Source organism: Bufo gargarizans, chromosome 3 (assembly GCF_014858855.1).
Source record: "Bufo gargarizans isolate SCDJY-AF-19 chromosome 3, ASM1485885v1, whole genome shotgun sequence".
Taxonomy (NCBI): domain Eukaryota; kingdom Metazoa; phylum Chordata; class Amphibia; order Anura; family Bufonidae; genus Bufo; species Bufo gargarizans.
Genome location: NC_058082.1, coordinates 38,237,702 through 38,265,027, shown reverse-complemented (window position 1 = coordinate 38,265,027; position 27,326 = coordinate 38,237,702). Strand labels below are relative to the sequence as shown.

General features: G+C 45.3%; 1 protein-coding gene across 1 annotated transcript in view; it reads right to left on the bottom strand.

Moving 5' to 3' along the window:
* RAB30 (RAB30, member RAS oncogene family) overlaps positions 1-9,363 on the bottom strand; it is a 111,482-nt gene extending 102,119 nt beyond the window's left edge. The window contains exon 1 of the mRNA XM_044285121.1: positions 9,192-9,363. The gene's annotated coding sequence lies outside the window, so the exon portion shown is untranslated. The remainder of the gene's footprint in view (positions 1-9,191) is intronic.
* Positions 9,364-27,326: the final 17,963 nt, after the last annotated feature.

Below are 27,326 nucleotides of genomic sequence, written 5' to 3'. Positions count from 1 at the left end.
ATTCCGTTTTTTCAGAACGGAACAGCTGGCCCCTGATAGAACAGTACTATCCTTGTCCGTTATGCGGACAATAATAGGACATGTTCTATCTTTGAACGGAACAACGGAAACAGAAGGCATACGGCGTACCTTCCGTTTTTTTTTGAGGATCCATTTAAATGAATGGTTCAGTATACGCAAAAAAAGGTAACGTAAACGGAAGAAAAAAAACGTTTGTGTGCAAGAGGCCTAAGAGAAACCTTCCCTGCCGAGCCCTCATGAAGAGCAGTGCTGAATGCACTCCGCACAGATCAATACCACCTCACGGCCTGATGAATTGGTTTCTCCATTTGGCCGTGTTATGTTACGAACATGGTCCTCACAGATCACACGAAACCGCTCGCATGGCCTGCCAACGTCCGCTCACTCACGTACACGACAGAGGCGGCCATTTTAATAGAGGTCACAGTGGATACACGTATGGCAACCAATCAGAATCCAGATTTTATTGTTTCCAAGCAGGTTAGAAAATTAAAGCGACGATCCGATTGGTTGCTATGGGCAACACCCTTGCAGATGATCTAAAATGGCTGTTCTCATGAGGCCTAGTAGGTTACAAACTAATAGGTCACAAAAAGGGGCTGCCATTGTGTAAGTTTTTCCTTAGAAGAGCAATTTTTATGGAGGTAGTTGGAAGGGGTAGATTTAATCCCACATAAAAGCTTATATAATTTTTTTTTACCAGTTCTTAGGCCCCTTGCAGACGAGCGGTACGGATTAGGTCCGGATGCATTCACTTTTGCCTGCAATTGCGTTTTTATCGTGCGGGTGAAATGCGCATTAATGCGTTTTTCACACGCATGATAAAAAAAACTGAAGTTTTACAAACAACATCTCTTAGCAACCGTCCGTGAAAAACGCATCGCATACGCACTTGCTTGCCGATGTGATGCGATTTTCACGCAACACATTTACTTCTATGGAGCCAGCGTTGTGTGAAAAAACGCTAAATATAGAACATGCTGCGATTTTCACTCAACGCACAAGTGATGCGTGAAAAACAACGCTCATGTTCACAGACCCATTGAAATGAATGGATTTAGTGCGGGCGCAATGCGTTCGCATCACGCATTGCACCCGCGCGGAATACTCGCTCGTGTGAAAGGGGCCTTAGGGGGAAATTTATCAAAAACAAGTGTAAAGTAGAACTGGCTTGGTTGCCCATAGCAACCAATCAGATTCCACCTTTCATTTCTCAGAGCTCCTTTGGAAAATGAAAGGTGGAATCTGATTGGTTGCTATGGGCAACTAAACCAGTTCAACTTTAAACCAGTTTTGATAAATTCCCCCCTTTATGTTTTGTACATAGCAGCTGTTTGCTCCACCCCCTGACAGACATGTGACCTCACTGTGCTCCCAGTATGCACTGCTCCCTACTAAAAGGAATCCAGTATGTAGCTTTAGATGTGAATGGAGAAGATTGCTTTATGCAGCTTTATGTAGCTCCAGTCTTAGGCCTCATGCACACGACAGTTGGTTTTCTCGGTCCGCAAAACGGGGTTCCGTGATCCGTTTCCGTTTTTGTTTCCGTGTGTCTTCCTTTATTTTTGGAGGATCACCAAACATGAAGGAAAGTAAAAAAAAAATCTAAGTAAAGTTTGCCATGCAAATGATAGAAAAAAAATAAAAAGCGGACGCGGATGACAATCTTGTGTGCCTCCGTGTTTTTTCACAGACCCATTGACTTGAATGGGTCCGCGAACCGTTGTCCGTGAAAAAAAAAATAGGACAGGTCATATTTTTTTCACGGACTGGAAACACGGATCACGGACGCGGATGACAAACGGTGCATTAGCCGAGTTTTCCACGGACCCATTGAAAGTCAACGGGTCCGCAGAATATCACGGAAAACGGAACAACGGACACGGAACACAACTACGGTCGTGTGCATGAGGCCTTATACAGATCTTGACATTTCTGTGGAATGCGACTTACGAGGGGGGCCGCGAGTTTCATTAAGATGAAGACCTCCCACCATACAGCCTGGGAGAGGAAATATATTCCACAGCAGAGCCCTCAGGGGGTTAATTGGTTGCAGATTTTTGGGCTGTCTACAGAAATATTCCAAATACTGCTAAATATGTGACTGTTCACTGAGGCCTAGTCTATGCAGGCACAAAACGCAAGAGTTAGGCCTCATGCACACGGCCGTTGTTTTGGTCCGCATCCGAGCCGCAGTTTTGGTCCTATTCACTTCAATGGGGCTGCAAAAGATGCGGACAGCACTCCGTGCACTCAGTTCTGTGGTCCCCCCCAAAAAATATAACATGTCCTATTCTTGTGGACAAGAATAGGCAGTTATATTAAAGGCTGTCCATGCCGTTCCGCAAATTGCGGAACGCACACGGACGCCATCCGTGTTTTGCGGATCCGCGGTTTGCGGTCCACAAAACACACAACGGTCGTGTGCATGAGGCCTTATACAATGATTTCTCATGCACGCGTGTTCTAAAATTCCATTAACCCGGCTGCAACGGGAACTGATAGGAGCTGGGAAATCCGATATTCTGGATTATCAGACTGTCGAAAAACACAGAAAACTCACTTGTTAACATTAAAGGGGTCCTACACCTTTTTCTTACTGATGATCTATAATTTGGATAGTAGGTCATCAGTATCTGATCGGTGGGGGTCTGACACCCGGGACCCCCGCTGATCAGCTGTCTGAGAAGGCAGCGGCGCTCACTGCGGCAAGCAGCGAGAAAGCTGCCGCGCTACTGCTAGTGCCACTGCCTACTAAGACAACAGCGGGGGTCCCGGGTGTCAGACCCCCGCCGATCAGATGCTGATGACCTATCCAAAAGATAGATCACCACATGAGTAAGAAAAAAGTGTAGAACCCCTTTAAAGGGGTTTTAAAACAATAATGGACGATCCTTATCTTGGGGGGGGTCTATGGAGCCACAGAGCTTATTTCAGTGCTTTAACGGTCATATCCATATGTGTGGCGGTGTCCTGGATCCTCGGGGGCGGACCCTACCGATCAAACATTGACTTCCTATCCTAAGGACATGACATCAGATTTTAAAGGATTGTGCAAGATTTTGAGATCGATGGCCTATCCTCAGTATAGGTCATCAATATCGGATCGGTGGGGGGGCTGACTCCCGGCAACCACGACCAATCAGCTGTTTGAGGAAGATCCGGTGAGCGCAGTGGCCTTCTCGCAGCTTACCAAACACAGCGCCATTCATTGTATAGTGGCTGTGCTTGGTATTGCAGCTCAGGTCCTTTCACTTGAATGGGACCGAGCTGCACCTAGACCATGTGACCGATGAGCGTGACATCACATGGTCTAGGAAGGGGCCTAAACACTCACCAAGCGACGCAAACTCTTTATACAGCTTATTGGCAGAGCTACAGGGGGTCGGACCCCCTGCTGACTTCATATTGATGAACTAGCCTGAGGATAGGCCATCAATATAATAATATCGGAAAACCCATTTATTTATTTATTTTCAGCAAATTTCAATAATGCCTATTTTTAACCTTTTGCATAACGTTTTGTTTTTTTCATTTTATTAGAGCTTATCCCCCACAATAAGAATGAAGGGTCACTTTGCTGCAGGATGGGACACAGCGCCATTCTCATCAGTGTGGCTGTGTCTGGTACTGCAGCCCCATCCACTAGAAAGAGGGGTTCAGCAACCTGAAACTACAACTCCCAGAGTTAAAAGAACAGAAGAGTAGGGGTGGATGCTGGGAGTTGTAGTTTCACTGCAGCTGGAGTGCTGAAGGTTGCTGATCCCTGCACCATAACCACAGTACCATACCTTCCCCCTGCTGGTCCTTGGGGGTAACGGGGCTGGACTCCCATCAATCACACACTAATGGCCTATCCTAAAGATAATCTATCAATGTTAGGCCTCATGAACACGACCGTATGTATTTTGCAATCCACATAAAACAGATCCGCAAAAAATACGGATGATGTCCGTGTGCAATCGGCCCCGTATTTTTTACGGAACGGTACAGCCGGCCCCTAATAGAACAGTCCTATCCTTGTCCGTAATGCGGACAATAATAGAACATGTTCTATTTTTTTTGCGGAACGGAAATACGGACATACAGGAGTACCTTTCGTTTTTTTTGAGGACCCATTGAAATGAATGGTTCCGTTCACGGTCCGCAAAAAAAAACGGAACGGACGCGGAAAGAAAATAAATTTGTGTGCATTTCAGGATTCCTAGCTTTCTGCGAACCAGAGAGCATTGCATTGTGACAGTTACAGAAGCTCTTAGGTCAAGAGTGTCAGACAGTGGAGCTCAACTGCTTCCTGCTTCCAAGGTCAACCTGCAGAATTATGAATGCAGCTCTGGATGTGAATAGAGAAAATCTACCTGAAATAACTTAGAATTGGTTCAGAAGTAGTAAAGTGTAAACCTGCAGTCAGAGGGAATAAAAGAGATATATTTTCCAGCGTCAATCCCTCTCCGTATAGGATTTCACCCTCAGGCTGCACCAGCGGCCCGAATATTTTGGAACATATTTGAGCCAGACCAAGCATTTCTAGAAATCTGAAGAAACACGTAATTCTAGAGCCTACGACTTATGAGACTTTAGACCAGTACTGTGTGTTCTGTGCTCCATAATCAGATCACTTGATAATCAGGCAAGCGTCAGGTTGGTTGTAAATATGTCAGATGCAGCAGAGGCGAGTTTGTCATTTGACTCAGTTCATCGTAATATCATTATGTGTTATCTGTGGTTTTGCATAAGGCTGCAGGTAAAAGTGTGACCTCAACTAAATCATCATGAAGAAAATGTGCAGCATATACATCAACTGTAACCTAAAAGTCAGATCTTGGGGGCCACAGCTCTTGGGGGGGGGGGGCAGTTCAGTGCATAGAGATCATGCAGCAGAGCTGAATGTGCAATGTATGGGTTCCCAGTGTACACAGAGATCATGTAGCAGAGCTGAATGTGCAATGTATGGGTTCCCAGTGTATACACAGATCAAACAGCAGAGCTGAATATGCAATGTATGGGTTCCCAGTGTGCATAGAGATCATGTAGCAGAGCTGAATGTGCAATATAATGGTTCCCAGTGTGCATAGAGATCATGTAGCAGAGCTGAATGTGCAATGTATGGGTTCCCAGTGTACACAGAGATCATGTAGCAGAGCTGAATGTGCAATATAATGGTTCCCAGTGTGCATAGAGATCATGTAGCAGAGCTGAATGTGCAATATAATGGTTCCCAGTGTGCATAGAGATCATGCAGCAGAGCTGAATGTGCAATGTATGGGTTCCTAGTGTACACAGAGATCATGTAGCAGAGCTGAATGTGCAATATAATGGTTCCCAGTGTGCATAGAGATCATGTAGCAGAGCTGAATGTGCAATGTATGGGTTCCCAGTGTGCATAGAGATCATGTAGCAGAGCTGAATGTGCAATATAATGGTTCCCAGTGTGCATAGAGATCATGTAGCAGAGCTGAATGTGCAATGTAATGGTTCCCGGTGTGCATAGAGATCATGCAGCAGAGCTGAATGTGCAATGTATGGGTTCCCAGTGTACACAGAGATCATGCAGCAGAGCTGAATATGCAATGGATGGGTTCCCAGTGTGCACAGAGATCATGTAGCAGAGCTGAATGTGCAATGTATGGGTTCCCAGTGTATACAGAGATTATGCAGCAGATCTGAATATGCAATGTAATGGTTTCCAGTGTGCACAGAGATTATGCAGCAGAGCTGAATATGCAATGTAATGGTTTCCACTGTGCACAGAGATCATGTAGCAGAGATAAATGTGCAATATAATGGTTTGAACTGAAGTATGCTTAGAGATCATGTAGCCGATCTGAATGTGCAATGTATGGGTTCCCAGTGTATACAGATATCATGCAGCAGAGCTGAATATGCAATGTATGGGTTCCCAGTGTACACAGAGATCATGCAGCAGAGCTGAATATGCAATGTATGGGTTCCCAGTGTACATATAGATCATGCAGCAGAGCTGAATATGCAATGTATGGGTTCCCAGTGTGCATAGAGATCATGCAGCAGATCTGAATGTGCAATGTAATGATTTTCAGTGTGCACAGAGATTATGCAGCAGAGCTGAATATGCAATGTAATGGTTTCCAGTGTGCACAGAGATCATGTAGCAGAGCTGAATGTGCAATATAATAGTTGGCGGTGTGCAAAGAGATCATGCAGCAGAGCTGAATGTACAAGATAATGGTTCCTGATGTGCACAGAGATCATGAAGTGGGGCTGAATTTGCAATATAATAGTTGCCAGTGTGTACAGAGATCATGTAGCAGAGCTGAGTTTACTTTATAGTGGTTCCCGATGTGCATAGAGATCATGGAGCAGAGCTGAATCTGCAATATAATGGTTTCTTTTACATGTCTTGCTCTACAGCAGAAGGGTTACCAGCAGTCCTATGTAAAATCTGAGAATATTTAACATAAGGTGTGCCAAACAGCAATCTCAGCTCTACTACATGTAAATGGAAACAGATACATCCCCACATCATGAAGCTGTGGCTGCTGAGATCTGCCTGAGCACTAAACAGTAAGAACCCTGACGACTGGAAGATGAGAGCGGAGTACTCCTTAAAGGGGCTGCCTCATCATCTGCATGAATGAGTGCTTTTAGAGAGCGATTCTCTGGACTCATCTAGGGGGGAGTCCTCAGAGAGGGACCCCCGTCTGACATCTGTATAGTATATAGACTGGGGTCGTCTTCTAGAGAAACCCCTCGAAGGAGGTTTTTCCACCTAAACGAGTGACAGGATATGCCGTCCCTTCTCAATCGATGGCAGCCTGACCGCCGGGACCCCCAATTATTGCCAACATGAAAGGCCCTATGGAGCCCTGTGGCTCCTGCTGAAGGGGCCTCAACCCCTCCATTCTTGTGACGGGTGGGAATCCTTGACACTTGGTAAGGCAAGCATGGAATATCCCTTTAAGGGCTCAATGCAAATGGCCGTAAGTGTTTTGCGGGTTCGGATAGCTGCCGAGGGCTTGCCACCATTTTTTTTTTAACTCTTGCAGAAATATCCTATCCTTTTCTGCAAAACGGACAAGAATAGGACATCTTCTATTGTTTTTGCGAGGCCGCGGAACGGACTTACGGATACGGACAGGGCATGGGTGTGCTGTCCGCATCTTTTGATGTCCCCATCCGATCCGAAAAAAAAAAAAACGTGGATCGGATGCGGACCAAAATCACGGTCGTGTGCACGAGCCCTAAGTCAGAAACCTGAAGACCAAAACTGAAGTCAAATCACACAAATTTTTTGGGGTCGCTCGACTTTCCTTAGACTGTTAGGTCGCCCGCGCATCGCCGTGTCGCCCCGGCTGTAGTGTAGTGTAGAAGGAGGGTCTGATAAACTATGGCGCTCAGACGTTCTTTTCAGTGCAATCGTGCCAGGAATATAGTGTAAGGCTACCTTCACCTGTAGGATTTTTCTGAAAATTTGCTGCGTTTTTTCGGCGTGTTTTTTTGTCATACATTTCATTGCAAGTGCCATTTTGCAACAAAATCTAAGACTTTTTAGCGTTTTCCGACACCGTTGCCACTTCCCCCCCAAAAAGTGCGCAGGGCATGGGCGGACGGAGGTGGATAGTGGGCGCGACCTCTTCCACCACATGTACACCAGAAATCTGCTCCACCTCCGCGGCGGAATAAGGTTTCAGCTCTGGTGCAGGGACATCAGAAGATGCCACAAGTTTATTTAGAGGCGTGGCACTGGCTGGATCTTTCTATAGGCGGATATTTACTAAGACTGGCGTGCCTTGGTAAATGACGCCCCACTGTGTGCACCAAAAGCCAGAAAAATCCGCCACAAAATAAGAAAAGGCGCCAGAAACCATAGATGGCAAAAAAAATAAAAAAATAAATGGCATTAATTAGTAAAAAATAAATCAAGAAAATCAGAAAAATAATATTAATTAATTAATAAAAAAAGAGCCATAATAATAATAATAGTTAAATCATAATAAAAAATAATAATAATAAATGTTACAAAAACAATAAATAATAGTGTTAGTGAAAATAATACTACAAAGTAATGAGCAAAATACAATTTTTATAAAGAATAAAAAAATAATAATAATAATAATAAAAAAAAAAAGATAAGAACCTCGCCCAAAACAAACAATAAAAGAAACAAGCCAGTAAAATAACATGGCATGTTAGTAACGGAATATTGGAACATAATAGCAATAAGGGCTCGTTCACACGACCGTGCTGTTTTTTGCGGTCCTTGGATGGCGACAGTGTGCCTTCCGCAATTTGCGGAACGGAACAGGAGGCCCATTATAGAAATGCCTATTTTTGTCCGCAAAACGGACAAGAATAGGACAGGACTCATGCCATTTTTGCGGGGCCACAGAAAGGAGCAACGGATGCGGACAGCACCTAGAGTGCCGTCCGCATCTTTTGCAGACCCATTGAAATGAATGGTTCCGTATACGGAACGCAGAAAACGGCCCGTCTACGGAACGCAAAATACGTTTGTGTGAACGAGCCCTAATATAGTAATAATAATAATGGGCCAGAGCTATATAACAATCATCATGAAGTCGTAACAATAGTATAATAATAACACACGTCACCTGTGTTCATATTATAGGCGCCATCGCCAGCACATGGGGTGTCAAAAATACCGGAAACCTAACGCACACCAATGTGCTGGCCAACGGATCGGTCATACCAAAGATGCCAATGTGAACAGCACCAATAACACTACCGTGTGCGCCCTCCATCCCTGGGTCAGTGGGGGTCTGTGTGCAGATACAGAGTCCCCCTTTAAAGTCTGCCATTTACCATAGCCACGCGTCCGCCAACCTCCATATTCTGCATGTGGTAAGTCAGTGCCCCCCCTTGCCCGGTAGAGCTGCCCATTCCTACACCTATAAAAACAATGTGACAGCCTAAGGCTATCCAGATGCTGCTCTCCCTCCTGCCTGGCAAGGATCCTGCAGCCAAAATAATATTTCTCCGCCTGGTGAAGGGGAGAGGAGCGAGACCCCCTGTAATGACCCCGCAGGGGCTTGCGCGCGGCATTGCAGGGAGCAGAAGCTGGCTCGTGGAAGTTGCCAGGCATCTCGCTGACCAGAATGACAAGGGCAACTTGGCAGCAGCATCCCTTCTGCATCCCAAATGCTCCATCGACAAAGCCGAGCGTGACTCACCTGGAGTGGGATGCATACACGAGGAGAAGAATAGGGCGTAAGAAGACGGGCTCAGCGGGTCATGGGACGAGAAAGGAGGCTCCTGCCTATGGGGACAATGCTGTGTTGTCAATGCGGTGCAAGCCCTGTCCTCTGCTCCATGCACAATGAATGCACTGGAGTTCTCTCTCTCTCTCTCTGCTTTCTTGTAATGACATCATTCCTCAGGACCACAGGCCAATCAATGTGCTGAGGGAGAAGCCTGCCGCACGGCATTGTGGGAGCTGTAGTCCTGCCTACTGGAATTCCTAGCCTGGTAGATTGGGTGATGGGGACTGGAAGACTACACCTCCCAGCGGAGGCCCCTGCTGGCTGCGTTAGGCATCCTGACAGCAGGAGGAGGCATGGAGATTTTTTTTTTTATTATTATTTTTTTAACTGGGAGGAAGAACGGAGCCGAAGGAAAAAGCGGAGAAGTTTCCTGATAGGTGAAAAAAAACAAAAACGGAGAACGGCGAGAGAATCATAGGGCGGGCGGCGCCGTTTATAAAGAGAAATGAATGAACATGTCCTTTAAGGCTACATGCACACGACCGTATGCGTTTTTGCATTCCGCAAAAAATAAAAAACAGATCAGTTTTTTGGGGGCGGATCCATTGTAACAATGCCTAAAACGGACAAGAATAGTAGGACATGTTCTATTATTATTATTATTTTTTTGCAGGGCTATGGAACGGACATAATGATGCGGACAACACCGTGTGCCGCATTTTTTGCGGAGCAATTGAAATGAATGGGTCCGCATCCTATCCGCAAAAAACTGTAAACTTTTTTTTTACATTTCTGCAAATATAACACATTAAATCCTCGGCAAAAAAAAAAAACGCAGTTATCATACCGATCCTACATCTTTAGGCCTCATGCACGCGGCCGTTGTTTGGTCCGCATCCGGCGGCTCGGATGTGGACCCATTCACTTCAATGGGGCAGCAAAAGATGCGGACAGGACTCTTTGCGGACAAGAATAGGCATTTATATTGAAGGCTGTCTCTGCCATTCCGAAAATTGCGGAACGCGCATGGACGCCATCCGTGTTTTGCGGATCGCAAAACACACCACGGTCGTCTGCATGAGGCCTTACTAGAATTGGCTAAAAGTCTTGCGAATTTTTGTCCAAAAATTCTATAGAGAGGTTTCGGGAAAGCTGGGCGACAATCACTACGGATACATTTATCTAAAGGGGGCCCCCAGAAGACCAGTGCTGTAAATGACTAGTGATGAGCGGCATAGGCGATATTCAGATTTGCAATATTTTGCGAATTGTTGGCCAAATATTTGCCATAAATTTGCAAATTCGAGAATTCGTGATTTCCAGTCATTATTTACTTGATTGCAAAAATCGGCAATGTAATATATTCACGATAAAAATTCGCGATTTGAATATTTGCGATCAACACTAAGGGGTAGGCAAGTTTCCTATTGGTTGCTAGGGATGTTGCTAAGTGCCGATATTCGCGATAAATTCGCGATTACAATATTCGCGATCAACACTATTCGCAAATACGAATATATAGCGATATATTCTAAATATTCACAAATTCTCGACGTGGCGATTTTCGCAATTAAAATTCGTGATTCTACTATAAATGACGTAGTAGTTGGGGGGTCTTGTCGCAGATTTTGCAGCGGGGTCCCCGCCGGCGCTCATGAGTATTTCAATAATTATCCAAAAATTTGTTTCGATATCTTGGCTCTATCTGTTTTTAAGAAAGCTGGGTGACTATGGCCGCAGTCATGACCGCTCCCACATGGGTGACGCAGTGATAAGAGCAATGCAGAACCAGGCAGATTTGCCTTTCAGGGGCCTGGGAAAGCTTATGGCTGCACCATCTTGCAGGGTTGTTGACCGCAGCACAAGTCCCGGACGTGTCACCTACTGGGCATGTTTATTGCCCTGGAGGGCTTCCTGCTGAATAATGACAGTGCTCTATGGTCGGCAGGAGGGAGGGGGTTGTCATCCTCCTCCCCCATTGACGTCTCCCACCAGTGAGTAAACCAATGTTTATCAGGATGTGTCCACAAGCAATGGTCTTGCTGGTCCAGACCCTGAAGCCATGTTAGATGGTGCTCTAATACAGAAGGGGGGTCCTTCCTTCTATTAGCTAAGCATAACATGAGAGGACAAGAGACCACCACTCACTTAGCATTTAATCCAGCTTGCAATATAGCCATTAAAAAACAAAAGTAAACGCCCCCATGAGGGTTAAAAAAAAAAAAAGTTTTATAAAAGTATAAAAATGTAATAAAATAATTAGTAACAAAAATAAAGATTTTTTTTTTAATTAAAGATAAAAAATACATGCTTATTCTCCTAAGGCCTCATGCACACGGCCGTTTTCTGTTTTGCAGTCGCGCAAACCACGGATCTGCAAAATACGCAGACTGCAAGCCGCAATTTTTTTCACTAGAAATGGCTTATCCTCGTCCTCAAAAAGGACAAGAATAGGACACGTTCTATATTTTGCGGAACGGCCACGCTGACATCCTTATTTTTTTGCGGACCCATAGAAATAAGCGGATCCGTGTGCGTTCCGCCAAAAAATGAGGATCGGACGCAGACCCAAAATTTGTGTGCATGAGCCCTTATTGTTAAAACCCTTAACCTAATTGTTTAAGTGTTTAGAGAAGTAGAAAAAAAAATTATTATATAGATATGTAGCAAAAAATTCTATAAAAACAAGATATAAGATGTCACAGAGCAATGTACAAATATGTGAAGGGCAGCACAGACATAGGGACTGTAGAGAAGCACTATGATATATGCAGTGTATAGTACTACTATAGTTGCAGGGGTGTATCTATAGGGGAAGCGGCTGCTTTGGGGCCCCAAATCAGAAGGGGCCCATCTAGGAGGAGGACTAAAAGATTTTAATGTCAGCACCCCGTCAGCTGTGTTATACAATGACACTGTAGGAAAAGGACGAAGTGACTGCTGGGCCTCGTCTGACCGGCCCAGGGAGTGAAGAAGTTGCTGCCTGTTCAAAAATTTGCTGTGGGGCCCAGTCATTTCTAGTTACACCACTGTATATATGCAATGTATAGAACTACTAAATATGTACTGAATAGTACTACAATTTATGCGCTATATAATATTATAAAGTGGACACTTTATAGAAGTATTACAGTATGTAGACACTGTCTAGGAGTACTCTGTTTACTCTGTATAGAAGTATTATGTAAGCAGTGTATAGAAGTATTATGTGGACACAGTATAGAAGTATTATGTAGGGATTGTATAGAAGTGTTGTATTGACAATGTAGACAAGCATTATGTGGGCACTGTACAAGAGTACTATATAGGACCTGTATAGAAGTACCATGTAGACATTGTATAAAAGTATTGCTTTGACAGTGTAGAGAAGTATTATGTGGGCACTGTATAGGTGTATTATGTGGGCACTGTATAGGTGTATTATGTGGGCACTGTATAGGTGTATTATGTGGGCACTGTGTAGGTGTATTATGTGGGCACTGTATAGGTGTATTATGTGGGCACTGTATAGGTGTATTATGTGGGCACTGTGTAGGTGTATTATGTGGGCACTGTGTAGGTGTATTATGTGGGCACTGTGTAGGTGTATTATGTGGGCACTGCGTAGGTGTATTATGTGGGCACTGTATAGGTGTATTATGTGGGCACTGCGTAGGTGTATTATGTGGGCACTGCATAGGTGTATTATGTGGGCACTGTATAGGTGTATTATGTGGGCACTGTATAGGTGTATTATGTGGGCACTGTGTAGGTGTATTATGTGGGCACTGTATAGGTGTATTATGTGGGCACTGTATAGGTGTATTATGTGGGCACTGTACAGGTGTATTATGTAGGCACTGTATAGGTGTATTATGTGGGCGCTGTATAGGTGTATTATGTGGGCACTGTATAGGTGTATTATGTGGGCACTGTATAGGTGTATTATGTGGGCACTGTATAGGTGTATTATGTGGGCGCTGTATAGGTGTATTATGTGGGCACTGTATAGGTGTATTATGTGGGCACTGTATAGGTGTATTATGTGGGCACTGTATAGGTGTATTATGTAGGCACTGTGTAGGTGTATTATGTGGGCACTGTATAGGTGTATTATGTAGGCACTGTGTAGGTGTATTATGTGGGCACTGTATAGGTGTATTATGTGGGCACTGTATAGGTGTATTATGTGGGCACTGTATAGGTGTATTATGTAGGCACTGTGTAGGTGTATTATGTGGGCACTGTGTAGGTGTATTATGTGGGCACTGTGTAGGTGTATTATGTGGGCACTGTGTAGGTGTATTATGTGGGCACTGTATAGGTGTATTATGTGGGCACTGTATAGGTGTATTATGTAGGCACTGTGTAGGTGTATTATGTGGGCACTGTATAGGTGTATTATGTGGGCACTGTATAGGTGTATTATGTGGGCACTGTGTAGGTGTATTATGTGGGAACTGTGTAGGTGTATTATGTGGGCACTGTATAGGTGTATTATGTGGGCACTGTTTAGGTGTATTATGTAGGCACTGTGTAGGTGTATTATGTGGGCACTGTATAGGTGTATTATGTGGGCACTGTGTAGGTGTATTATGTGGGCACTGTATAGGAGTATTATGTGGGCACTGTATAGGTGTATTATGTGGGCACTGTATAGGTGTATTATGTGGGCACTGTGTAGGTGTATTATGTGGGCACTGTATAGGAGTATTATGTGGGCACTGTATAGGTGTATTATGTGGGCACTGTGTAGGCGTATTATGTGGGCACTGTATGGTGATATTAGTTAGGCACTGTACAGCTCTATTATATGTCTTCATCAGACAATACTTGCGGTTTAAGGCAATCAACTGTGAATTTATTTTCAAATAATTTTCCACAATTTTTGATTGTACTACAATAAATCTATTTTGCATATTTCCCTCTATTACTCTATTGAGTGTGTGTTGTTTTCTCTATACAACCAGCTCTATTATATGGACAGTATTCATGGGTTTCTTTCAGAAATGAAATCTCAGCGCTGGAGATATGAATAAATGGGAGAGGGCTTCTCTGGCCATTCCTGAAGATCACTAGAGTCTCTCCACAGCCTGAAACGGCTGATACCAGGGACCAATAGACTGTGTTCATCTGAAGGGCCACTGGGGCCACATTAGGTTAAGAAGGTCTTTGAGGAGTGAGAGAAATCAAAGAAATTAGTGCTGATGACAATTAATATTGTGCGAAGGGCGAAGATGTTTGATCCCTCATGGCTGACGTGCAATATTTCAGACACAATCTAATGACTGATGGAAGCTCTTGTCTAACGTGCTGATATTTCTCTGTGAAATGTCTGAAGACGGACAGATCTCAACATCAAAGGAAGTAATAGCAATCCCGATAAGACGCCTTAAGTCACATTAAACTCTTTCTTTTTTTTATCTGCGTTTATTATATGAGATTTTGTTATCTGGAATTTTTTCCTTCGTTTTCTGTATCTATGAATCTAAAATTACAATTATTTATTTAGGTTGCATTAAAGACTTTATTTTTTTTAACTCTGTAGCGCCACCTATTGGTGCCACCCTGTAAATATTCAGACCTCTTAAAGGGAGACTGTCACTTGGAAATTCACTTGTAAAATCAGGCACAGTACCTTGTAGCGCTAGTGTCATGCCCTGCTCTGACTATGTGCGGAGGTCGGCCAGAATAGCAGCACGTGTTTAGTGTTTTGTTTTGGAGTCGTGCTGGATCCACCTTCCATCAGGTGCACTGGGTGGGGTCATTAGTTTAAATGGCTCTCAATTCCAGTGCTCTGGACGGGTTATAGAAATCAGTCTGGCCTTGGAAGCAAGGAAGGAAGGTTGTCTGTTCCAGCTCAGAAAAGATAAGTGTGGTTTCAGTTTTTGTTGTTTGCTGTCTAGGTTGTGTTTGTGTCATCTCTCCCATCCAGGTTCTGTGCGAGCAGGCTGCTCCTATTTCCCCTTTTCACCATCTCAGGGAATCTAGGGTGTTTTCGCCCAGGCACAGGGACACATCATTCCTACCACCAAGGTCTGAATGTGGGCTGAGCAGTGCAGGGAGAGAGGTCAGGGATTAGCTAGGAGGTGACCCTTCCCCTGCTTCTCGCCTAGAGCCTGGTTGTCGGTTTATCTGTGTGTCTGAGTGCTCGTCCGCCGTGAAAGCTAGCTCAGCTGAATACCTTTAGGAGAAAATATTTTTACTCCATATGCTAATTAGAGGATGGGCCCCAACCATTCTGTGCACCCTTCTCCTCCAGCTTCCTTAGCCATCCTCTTCCTCTTCTTCCTGATTCACATGGCCAGGTTCCTGCATAGTTATCTCACCTCACCCTGTCAATCAAGAGGTAGGAGCTCACAGAAGAAGCAGAAGCAAGAGTGCACAGAATGGCTTGGGCCTGCCCTCAGTGCACTTGCATACAGATTAGATGTACTTTCACTTCAGAATGAAGCAACAGATCACTAAGTGAAAGGTATCATAACATTTGGCTAAGCTAGCCCTACAAGGCATTGTGCTTGTCTCATCTCATACATTGGTGGCATATCGCTAGGATATGCCATCAATATCAGATAGGTGCGGGTCCCTCCCCTGGAACCTGCACTTATCTCCTTCTGTCACGCTCGTGTGTGGGAGGAAAACACCACACCGAGCATAGGAGGGAAAGGGGATACCGGAATAAGGCCTGGAAACTAGGGAAGGAAGATGGACACCTCCTAGAGAAAACCCTAACTCCAGTCCTGACAGACTACCAGTATGAACAGGCCCCAAAGTTAGGCAAGTTCATACAACGGATACCTAGAATCCTATCTCACCCTATAGGACCCTGGAACTAATGTCAGGACTGAGTCTACCTGTTCCTCCAAAGGGAAGGACGAACAGGAGTCTCCCTCAGGCCTAATGACAAACAACGGGGAAAGGCAACACACACATATATCAAAACAAAATACAAAAGGGAACAGAAACACTGTCACCACCAGACATCTGAGAAGCTCTGACAGATGTTCTTCAGAACCTCCTGCTTGAGGTTCCTTTTGTTTTGCTTTCGTTTTCTCATCTCGTTAGCCTCTCTCAGCTGTCATCTAGTTGCACTGATTGCATCCCTTTAAATCCCTTCCCATACTGCATCACTTTGCGGTTTAGACAACTTCCTGGAGTGTGCTGATGCTAGAAGCTGTTACTGCTGCATCCACAAGATAAGCCTGTTTTCTTTATTTCTGTTTTCCTGTGGGCTTGATCCTAGGTGACCCTGACTCCCTCCGTATTAAGTGTAGGGAGCCAGTGGTCGTGTCCCCTCACTATTATAGGGTGTTCAGGTGTCATACAGTCGAGGAACGAAGATATGCAATTTTCTACCATTGAGATTTTTGCATAGGCTGAGCAGTAAGGGAGAGAGCTAGGGCTCTTACAGGGCTTACCCTCCTGTTCCTTAGTTTTGGATCAAGTCAGTCGGATCTTCATTTGTGTCTTCTAGTTTTCTGTACACCTTCCGTGACAAACACTCATCTTCAATGAAGCTTTGGTAGCACCAGGAACTCAGCCGAGAACCAAACACAAGCTAACCAAAAGTCTAACAGAAGCTACAAACCGCATAGCATAGTGGGAGAAACAACAATAAATAGAAAAGGTTAAATGACCACAATAGCAACACCTGGGGAAAGAAGGTGTGGTGGCAAGCACCAGAAACAACACAGACGTCATTTGATCCAAAAGGAAAACATGTCAGATCAAACCACGTGTTGCCAGTCTCACAGATCTCCTGCCACCTGTCGCGGGAATGTCTGTGACACCTTCACTTCGGGGGCCCTGTCCTGGAGATAGAAGCAGGTCCCAAAGCCACACCTATCTGACTTTGATGGCATATCTTAGTGATATGTCATCAAAGTCTGAGATGGGCCAACCCCTTTACCAGTGAATTTCATGGAGACAGGCTCTCTTTAAGGGATTGTACTACCTATGTCAGTGGTAACCAACCTTGGTGAGTTGGAGATGGCTTTTCATTTGAAATAGTTTTCAGCCAAAATCACAGACTGGAGTTTTGCATTCTACAGAGAGTTCTGCAGCCACAACGGAGGATTGCAGAGCATTTGTCAGAGAAAGGTAACACATCTACATTGAGGCTACTGACATCTCTGCATGTGGTGGGATCAAGCTGCAGGTTAGCCATCATAGTAAAAGGACAGGAAGGGCCCTCTGTTCAGAAACTGTATTCTATTGAGGATACTGGGGATATATGTAATCTGTAGATAGAGAAGGTGCATCCTTTAGGCTTGGAAAGGAGAGAACGCACAGCCTGATTGAAAGAGAAAGGCCAGCCTCCCACACACAGCCTTGGGAATTGCATATATCAACTGTAAAAAAAGCATTTAATGTGTACAGTGCTCATGTGAATCAAAATAACCTCAGTAAAGTGCAGTGGTCTTGTTGCACTAAAATACGGCCTCATCATTGTGTGCAACAACACCTGCATTGCTATCACAGCACTTCAGGGAACCTGCCTTGCACCTCAAAACATAGCACCGCCAAGGGCACCCCAACTAACATCAGACAGAAGGAGCCCCAACACCAGGGTGTACCCTGAAGAGAAAAAAGGTTGCGCCCTTCCTATCACTGCGTGGCCCAGACAGCATACAAACTGTGTGTACAACTACTCCCATCCTTCACCCCACTCTCCCGGGCAATTGCATTTACTGAAGTACAGGTCTCCAACCTGTGGATTTGACTCAACAAACGTGCTTGTGATCTCCTTCATCACACATAAGATGAATACAGATCCCAGACCAGACCCCTTAAAGGAATACCAACCCCAGACTAAAGCGTCTAAATACAGACACCGAATCAGACCCCCAAAACTAATGCAAACGCCAGACAAGACCACCTAAAGAAATACAGCCCCAGACTAGACCTACCTACTAAAGTAATACAAACCTCAAATCAGGGTTGTCTGAAATAATTAAAAATCTCCCCAAATATGTAAAATGAAAAGACTGTATACTTCTGCACCGCCATTCCAGTCCTACAGCTGTTTGTTTACAGACTACAGTGGTGATGTGCAGGTATATGGCACATGACCGGTGCAGAGATTCGCGGTCCTCAGCAGTATACTACAGGGGACAGTGATTATCTCAGATAACCCCTTTAAGTAATAGGCCCCAGACCAGACCCCCTATAGAAACACAGACTCCAGACTAGATTTCCTAAAGTAATACAGATCATAGACTAGACTTTCTAAAGTAATACAGACCTCAGACCAGACCTTCTAAAGTAATGTAGACCTCAGGCCAGACCTTCTAAAGTAATACAGACCTCAGGCTAGACCTTTTGAACAAATACAGACCTCAGACCGGACCTCCTAAACAAATATAGACCTTCTAAACCAATACAGACCTCAGGTCAGACCTCCTAAAGTAAAACAGACCTCAAACCAGACATTCTAAATTGACACAGACCTCAGAGCAGACCTGATAAAGTAAAACAGACCCCAGACCAAACCTTCCAAAGTAATACAGTCCCCAGACCAGATGTCCTAAAGTAATACAGACCTCAGACCAGACCTCACCTCCTAAAGTAATACAGACCTCAAACCAGACCTCCTAAACAAATATGGACCTCAGACCAGACATCCTAAAGTAATAAAGAACTCAGACCAGTCCTCCCAAAGTAATACAGACCTCAGACCAGACCTCCCAAAGTAATACAGACCTCAGACTAGACCTCCTAAACATATTCAGACCTCCCAAAGTAATACAGACCTCAGACCAGACCTCCTAAACAAATACAGACCTCCCAAAGTAATACAGACCTCAGACCAGACCTCCCAAAGTAATAAAGACCTCAGACTAGACCTCCCAAAGTAATAAAGACCTCGGATCAGACCTTCTAAACAAATACAGACCTCAGACCAGACCCCCCCAAAGTAATACAGACCTCAGACCAGTCCTCCCAAAGTAATAAAGACCTCAGACCAGACCTCCTAAACAAACACAGACCTCCCAAAGTAATACAGACCTCAGACCAGACCTCCTAAAGTAATATAGACTTCAAATTAGACCTCCTAAACAAATATAGACCTTCTAAACAAATACAGACTTCAGACCAGACCTTCTAAATGAATACAGACCTCAGGCCAGATCTCTTAATGTAAAACAGACCTTAGTCCAGTCCTTCTAAAGTAATTCAGACCTTAGAGTAGACCAACCTATCCAAAGTAATAGAGTCCCCGGACCAGATATTCTAAACTAATACAGACCTCAGACCAGACCTCTTAATAGCTGCTCCGATATTATTACATGGCGAATGCAAGTGGTTACTAAAACAGACATGTCAGGAGAAGTCACCCATGCTTTTTATTTAACACAAACCACTTCCTGTACAGCAACCGAGGTATTTGGTGTGCCCCCCAAAGAGTTGTAACTTCCTAGGCCGCATAGTCTGTCACAGGGCCCACTGATACCTCTGAATCCTGAATAGGCACACCTCTGGTATGAGGCCCCTATAGGTATGCCTCTGGTGCAAGCCTCAGAATGTCTCCTCATACAGTGCCAGCTACTACTAGCATCTATATGATGGAGGAGAGGACGCTTTTTTCACATACCCTTCAAGAATATGATATATTGGCTAAACTCTCAATTTTAACGTCAGGATGAGGGTCTAGTCAGACCGCAGAGTGCACCTGTCTTTGTAAATGTTATTGGTATACCCTTGAAGAAGATCAATTGCCCCAAAGAAAAAATACATATATATGATAACCCCATTAACCCCCCTATGTAAAAATCTTAATAATTCTAAATCACAAGGTCACATGGGTACACCTACAAATAGCAGCAACCTTATGGGATTTCACCCTGCTTAAATTACATATGTATCAGAAATATCCCCCTCTTCTTTTCCTGTGTCAGTCTTCACTTTGCTTTGGTATTCCATTCAAAAACCTAGATCAGGATCCCTTCTTCCCATGCGTCGGAATCTGTGCGGCAGTACCTGGGATGAAGGACAGACAGAAGTGATTATTATGTGTAAGCGATGCTGCCGCCACGGTTGCCTGCTTGGAAGAACGTTTGTCAGGAGGGATTTACCGTCCCGCCCTCCGAGCGCCTAAAAAGAAAAATTCGAGAAAACAAACCAGGATTAATTCTTTGACACAGCGACGTCCCTATCTGAAGAGCAAATGCTCTCCAATTAGTGGATCTGCTGGTAACTGTGCTTGTCGCGAGCAGCGAGATCCGTGGAGCATGGGACGCTTGTTCTGCTGAGGACCTAACACTTCCTGAGGATTAAGCATCCGGCGGCTGATAACAGAGGAAAAGCTGCAGGAGCTCTGTCATAGAAGAACAGGACTGTGATATCAAAGGTAGATGCCAATCTTAGGGATATTTGTGGTGAACAGGACAAAAAAATTAAAATAAAAACAAATTTGTAACTACCCTTTGCCATCCTGCAACGCAAAAAATAATAATATAGAACATGTCTTATTTTTGTTGGTCTTGCGGACAAGATTAGGCATTTTTAGAATAGGGAGGGAGCTGCGGAACGGGAAAGCGTAGGACACACGTGACCGCTATCCATGTCTTGTGGATCTGTGCTTCAAATCCAGGAATCAGACAGAAGTCAGGTCAGGCAACAGAGGGTTCAAATCCAGTAGTCAGGCCGAGGTAAAACACAAGTATGCGATATGCGATATGGTGGACCTTTGCAAGGTCTAGAGAGCTAGAAAACCTATTGCCCAGGCACCTTCCCGCACCCAAAGGTGGCCAGCCATAGGCTGGGGAAGATTAAGAGGCAGTCCTTTAAGAGCAGAAGGAAATGTGTGTGCCCTATCGGCAGTGAGAGGCAGAGCAGGTGAGAAGCAGGCCTCAGTCTGCAGGGGGTGGACCGAGCAGCGCTACTCCATACCCACCAGAGGGGTGCGGACAGGTACCTACCACTGGGGAAACACAGCAGGAGGGGAGTGTTCTGGGAGGAGGGCATGGACAGCGGGGGCAACAGATTGGATCACTGGTCCCAAGACAGAAGGTGATGCGGACAAGAATAAGCATTTTTACAATACGGCGGGATGGGAAAGCGAGGGACACACATGGTCGGTATCCGTATTTTGCAAAACCTGTGGTTTGCGGACCGTAAGGCAGATAAGTTCATGTGCATGAGGGCTTAGATTTGGCATCTTGAGGCCGAGAGTACGATGGTGACAGATAAACAAGAAAGATGACTGTCACATGGACAGAGAGGAGTATAAAATAGAGAGCTGCAATAAGGAAGGGCCCATGGGCCAATTTTTACAGTGGGATTTTCACGAGCACCTTGGTGCCCACAATGGAGACGACAAAACGCTCATCCCGCATAATTTGTACTGTTCAGGAATTTAGCGAGGATTGGTAACACCTAATACTCTTAGTACGTCTGAACGGTGCGGGATTAGCGGACCTTACATAATAATACTGTGTTTACCTGCAGCTAATACCAGGGGGAGCTCACTTTATATAGATTTATAAACTCTATGTTAGATCCACAGCTCCACCTAGTGGTGGCTGATAGAACAGTATCATTTTAAGATGACTTTTAACCTCTCCCGACATGTCTGTCTGTAGTAGCAATTTGGATTCCCCATGAAATAACAATTCTGGTGCATATTTTTCTGCTGGATGTTGTGTGCACTCCTCTATTATTCCTTCTAGAAGTTTTTTAGGTAAAGGTCTAACTGGATGTTAATAGTTTGGGGAATGCCCCTGCACAGTCTGACAATAGCAGCAGCACCGATTGGACAAAGTCAGACTGTGCAGGGACTCATCCCCAGTAGTAAAACCCAGCTGTACCTTTATTTATAAACTTCTACTAGGAATAATAGAGGAATAGCACAGTATACAGTTCTAAGAATATATGGTCCGGTATTGTCATTTCATGTGGTCAACAATGAATGGCTCGATCTAGGTTGAAAGACCCCTCTGCCATACAAGACACCAGTATTATTAACAGAATATGAAAGGTGGGACCCCATGAGCTTCCAGTAACACCTTTGGGTACCTGTAGATAAGTACCCACTTGGGGACCACCTTGTATGGTCCTGTTGAGGATTGGAGGAACGTTTCTTCCTATGCCAATTCGCACTTGCTCCAGACAAACATGCAGAGAACCTTAGAGAACTGATGTCTTCCATTTTTCTGGTATAAATCTCAGATGTCTGCGTGTACAGTCATAACTAGAGATGAGCGAATTTCAGGTTATGAAATTCATTCACGCTTCGTTTACTGGTAAAAGGTGAATTGCGTTACGGATTCCGTTACCACGGACCATGACGCAATTCTATGACGGAATGCCTTTAGAGGCATTCCGTTATTCATTCCGTCATAATAGAAGTCTATGGGCTGCAAAACAGATCCGTCCCCTTTCCGTTATGCAGGAGAGGACTCAGGATCAGGAGAGGACTCCCCTGCATAACTGGACCCGTTTTGCAGCCCATAGACGTCTATTATGACGGAATGAATAACGGAATGTCTCTAAAGGCATTCCGTCATAGAATTGCGTTATGGTCCGTGGTAACGGAATCCATAACGCAATTCACCTTTTACCAGTAAACGAAGAGTGAACAAATTTCTAAATATGAAATTCGCTCATCTCTAGTCATAACCTCGGGCTGCCTTCCGACTCTGGGGAGACGACAGCTTAACCTTTTGACCGTTTAACATTTCAGCAGCTCATATCCTGCGCAGAACGTGGCGACAAGACTCGAGGACAAAGATTCATGAATGTTGGATGAGACATCAGCTTGTTCTACGTAACTCATGCCGGCTGTCTACTGTTATTTATCTACAGAGGACTACGTGCCTATCAGAGATCTTATGTCATGTACCTTGTCTTTTCTTGGACATGCTCATCTTCTCTAAGTGATGGACCAAGGAATCAAATGGTTTCCTCCACCTGATCGGTGGGGGTTATGTTAAAGAAGCGCACGGGCCACTGAACAGATTTGACTTGGGGCTACTACTATGGCACTGAGAGGCAGAGCAGGCGAGCAGCAGTCCTCAGTTTGCATGGAATGAACAGGGCAGCGCTACTCTATGCCCACCAGGAAGAATCAGAGGGATGCAGATGGGTACAAACCACTCAGGAAACAAAACAGGAGAGCGGGTGAATGTTCCAGGAGGCGGCCACTGGGAGGAGTGAGATGGTGAAGGGCATGGACTGCCAGGGATCGCTGATCTCAAGACAGAAGTTGATGCTGCTCATTGGCTTTTTCCAGCTCTACTCCTGACCAGTGGCGTACATAGAGAAGTAAAGGCCCCATAGCAAGAATCAAACCAGCCCCACCACCACCACAGGACAGAAGGGTTTCTGCCTAAACCTCTTTCAATGACCCTTGGGCCTCGTTTGCTAAAAGTTGTTTCTTTAGAGGGTAGAGTCCTGACCAAGTTTTTACCCCCAGTAGAAGAGGGGATGATCCCAACTGGGCCCCATGGCAGTCGCATGGTCTGCTGCTATGGTAGTTACGCCCCTGCTCCAGACCATACTTTGTGTCATGGATTGCAACACAGCCCCATTCAATTGCAAGAGTTCAATGGTCTTCAGGATCCTCATCTCGTGGCCAGACTGTAGAGCATTTACATGGATCATGTCTCGCTGTTGGGGGACCTGTCCTGCATTACACAGGGCAGGACCGAATGGGCTGCGGACTTAATTTCCCCAGTGGTGACGCTGCAGGGAAACTGAATGTCTTCTTCTAGGTTTCCCCACAGATTACAGATGACCTCCAACAGGAGTACACTTTATGATCAGCTTATTGTCAATGGACCCTTCTAAGCAGTAGAGATTGTTCAAAGCGGAGAACCCCTTTAATTGATTGTGTTGAGATCGGAAGACAATAAGCAAAATGTTCAATTGATAGTGCCAGATAGTGACCATGAAAAAAACAGTGCCACATGGATAGCAACCTCAATGATAGTGGCTACTGGCAGTGCCCCAGACAGAAATTGTGTACACATTGTGCCTAAGACAGAGGTAGTCCCACCGATGATAAAACGAACCCCCCCTTTAGGCCATGACCTTTGGGCCTCACCTGGTAATACCTGAAACGGCATAACAGAAAGTTAAAGTTGCCCCTTTTTTTGTTTCATACAGTCATAGTGCCCCCTTTCTTCCCTACCCCAGATACTTAAAGGGGTATTCTCATCTTACACATTGGTAACATATCTCTAGGACCTATCTACAGAACGGAACCCCTGGAGTGACCGGAGAGCAGCTGCGCATGCGTGGCCGTCCTCCATTCATATCCGATAGTCTTATATAAGTGAATTGAGGGAAGGTCACGCTTGCACTGTGCGCTCTCCATACATTTCTATGGGACTTCCAAAAATAGCCGAGCGTCCTTGTTTGGCTATTTTTCGGAACTCCCATAGAAGTGAATAGGGAGCACGCCGCTCAAGCGGGGTGCACTCTCCTTCACTTCCAGAGTCTCATTTTGGGGATAGGTGCGAGCAGGGGTGCACCACCAATAAGGCCAGGTAAGGCGATCGCCTCAGGCAGCACCAGGTAGGGGCAAGAGAGGGGCAGCCGAAGGGCCATGGGCCGAAGGGAAGGGGTTAGGTTAAGAAGAGGGAGGGACGTGGTTTCAGTTTTCTCCTCAGGCAGCAGGGGTCTCAGAGGTGGGACCTGCACCTCTATCTGACTTTGATGACAAATCCTACTGATCTACCATCAAAGTCTGAGATGACATGACCCCTTAGTGTCCCTCAATACTAATAATGACCCTTAAAATAATAACCAAACCTCGCTTCCAAAAGCGGGTTGAGTCCTCCTCCTGCCCGAGCGGTCAGTAACCCAGTGCCGGTGCCATCCGGTAAGCTGAAGGCATAAGGAAGCCTATGGGAGAAAATATCCTGCCCAGCACTGTTATCACATGGTAGGTAGGATTCCTCCATAGCCTGGCCAAGTGTACATGACAATGTGTACTCCACTGCTGCATTGCAGAGGACACTTATCTAAATGGCCTCTGGTTAAACTGCAGATCTCGTTACTTGTGACTAATCCCAGATCATCTTATTGTTAATAAGTAAGTTTATCAGCTTCTCCCCGGTAGCCCAGAGCAGGACGGCGTCTGAACAGAATTTAGATGAGGTGATTACTCTTCTTATCCAGAAGATGGTAATTCAGTCGCCTTCTGTTACTGATGACAATGACACCGATCTCTCCAAACGGAGAAGAAAATATCGAAGTCATTAAATTATTCTGTATCTGATACAAGAAAAATGTCTACAAAGTGTAGCCTGGTTATCAGAGGACGCTGCAGCCGGCAGGTTATTATAAGATGTGATACCGGGGTAGGTTATCAGAGGACGCTGCAGCGGGCAGGTTATTATAAGATGTGATACCGGGGTAGGTTATCAGAGGATGCTGCAGCGGGCAGGTTATTATAAGATGTGATACAGGGGTAGGTTATCAGAGGACGCTGCAGCGGGCAGGTTATTATAAGATGTGATACAGGGGTAGGTTATCAGAGGACGCTGCAGCGGGCAGGTTATTATAAGATGTGATACAGGGGTAGGTTATCAGAGGACGCTGCAGCGGGCAGGTTATTATAAGATGTGATACAGAGGTAGGTTATCAGAGGACGCTGCAGCGGGCAGGTTATTATAAGATGTGATACAGGGGTAGGTTATCAGAGGACGCTGCAGCGGGCAGATTATTATAAGATGTGATACAGGGGTAGGTTATCAGAGGACGCTGCAGCGGGCAGATTATTATAAGATGTGATACAGGGGTAGGTTATCAGAGGACGCTGCAGCGGGCAGGTTATTATAAGATGTGATACAGGGGTAGGTTATCAGAGGACGCTGCAGCGGGCAGGTTATTATAAGATGTGATACAGAGGTAGGTTATCAGAGGACGCTGCAGCGGGCAGGTTATTATAAGATGTGATACCGGGGTAGGTTATCAGAGGACGCTGCAGCGGGCAGGTTATTATAAGATGTGATACAGGGGTAGGTTATCAGAGGACGCTGCAGCGGGCAGGTTATTATAAGATGTGATACAGGGGTAGGTTATCAGAGGATGCTGCAGCGGGCAGGTTATTATAGGATGTGATACAGGGGTAGGTTATCAGAGGACCCTGCAGCGGGCAGGTTATTATAAGATGTGATACAGGGGTAGGTTATCAGAGGACGCTGCAGAGGGCAGGTTATTATAAGATGTGATACAGGGGTAGGTTATCAGAGGACGCTGCAGCGGGCAGGTTATTATAAGATGTGATACAGGGGTAGGTTATCAGAGGACGCTGCAGCGGGCAGGTTATTATAAGATGTGATACAGGGGTAGGTTATCAGAGGACGCTGCAGCGGGCAGGTTATTATAAGATGTGATACAGGGGTAGGTTATCAGAGGACGCTGCAGCGGGCAGGTTATTATAAGATGTGATACAGGGGTAGGTTATCAGAGGACGCTGCAGCGGGCAGGTTATTATAAGATGTGATACCGTGGTAGGTTATCAGAGGACGCTGCAGCGGGCAGGTTATTATAAGATGTGATACAGGGGTAGGTTATCAGAGGACGCTGCAGCGGGCAGGTTATTATAAGATATGATACCGGGGTACAGGGGCGTTGCTAGGGTCTCAAAGGATTCGGGGCCCAAGCCCCAATGAATATGGCCCAGTTCTTTAAGTCACCTCCCCCCTCCCCCGCACACCGGATTTTCCTGCACTTGCTATACAGCAGCACATACCTGTCACATCCAGGGCCTCCCAGGTGACGCCTCCTCCGATGTAGATCTTCTCATCATCTCCATTTGGTCCGTACAACTTCTTTCAGCCGCCTCGTCTCTGCAGAGTGTGACACACAGACATCTTAGCTTCCTCATAGTCCCACTGATAGTAATTCCCTTCTAGAGTGCCCCCATTAGTAATACCGCCCCCCTACTGGACCCCACAGTGATAATGCTCCCCAAGAGGGCCCCCATTAGTAGAAGAGCCCTCCAGTAATAATAATACCCTCACAGAGCCCCTAGTAGAAATAAGCCCCCCTATTGTTCCCCAGTGGTAATAAAGCTCCCTACAGACCCCTCAGTAGTAATAAGCCCCTGTGGGGATTCGCTCTGGTAGTTGGGATAAGCGGGTGCAGTACAGAGGCAAAGTTCGTAATTCAAAT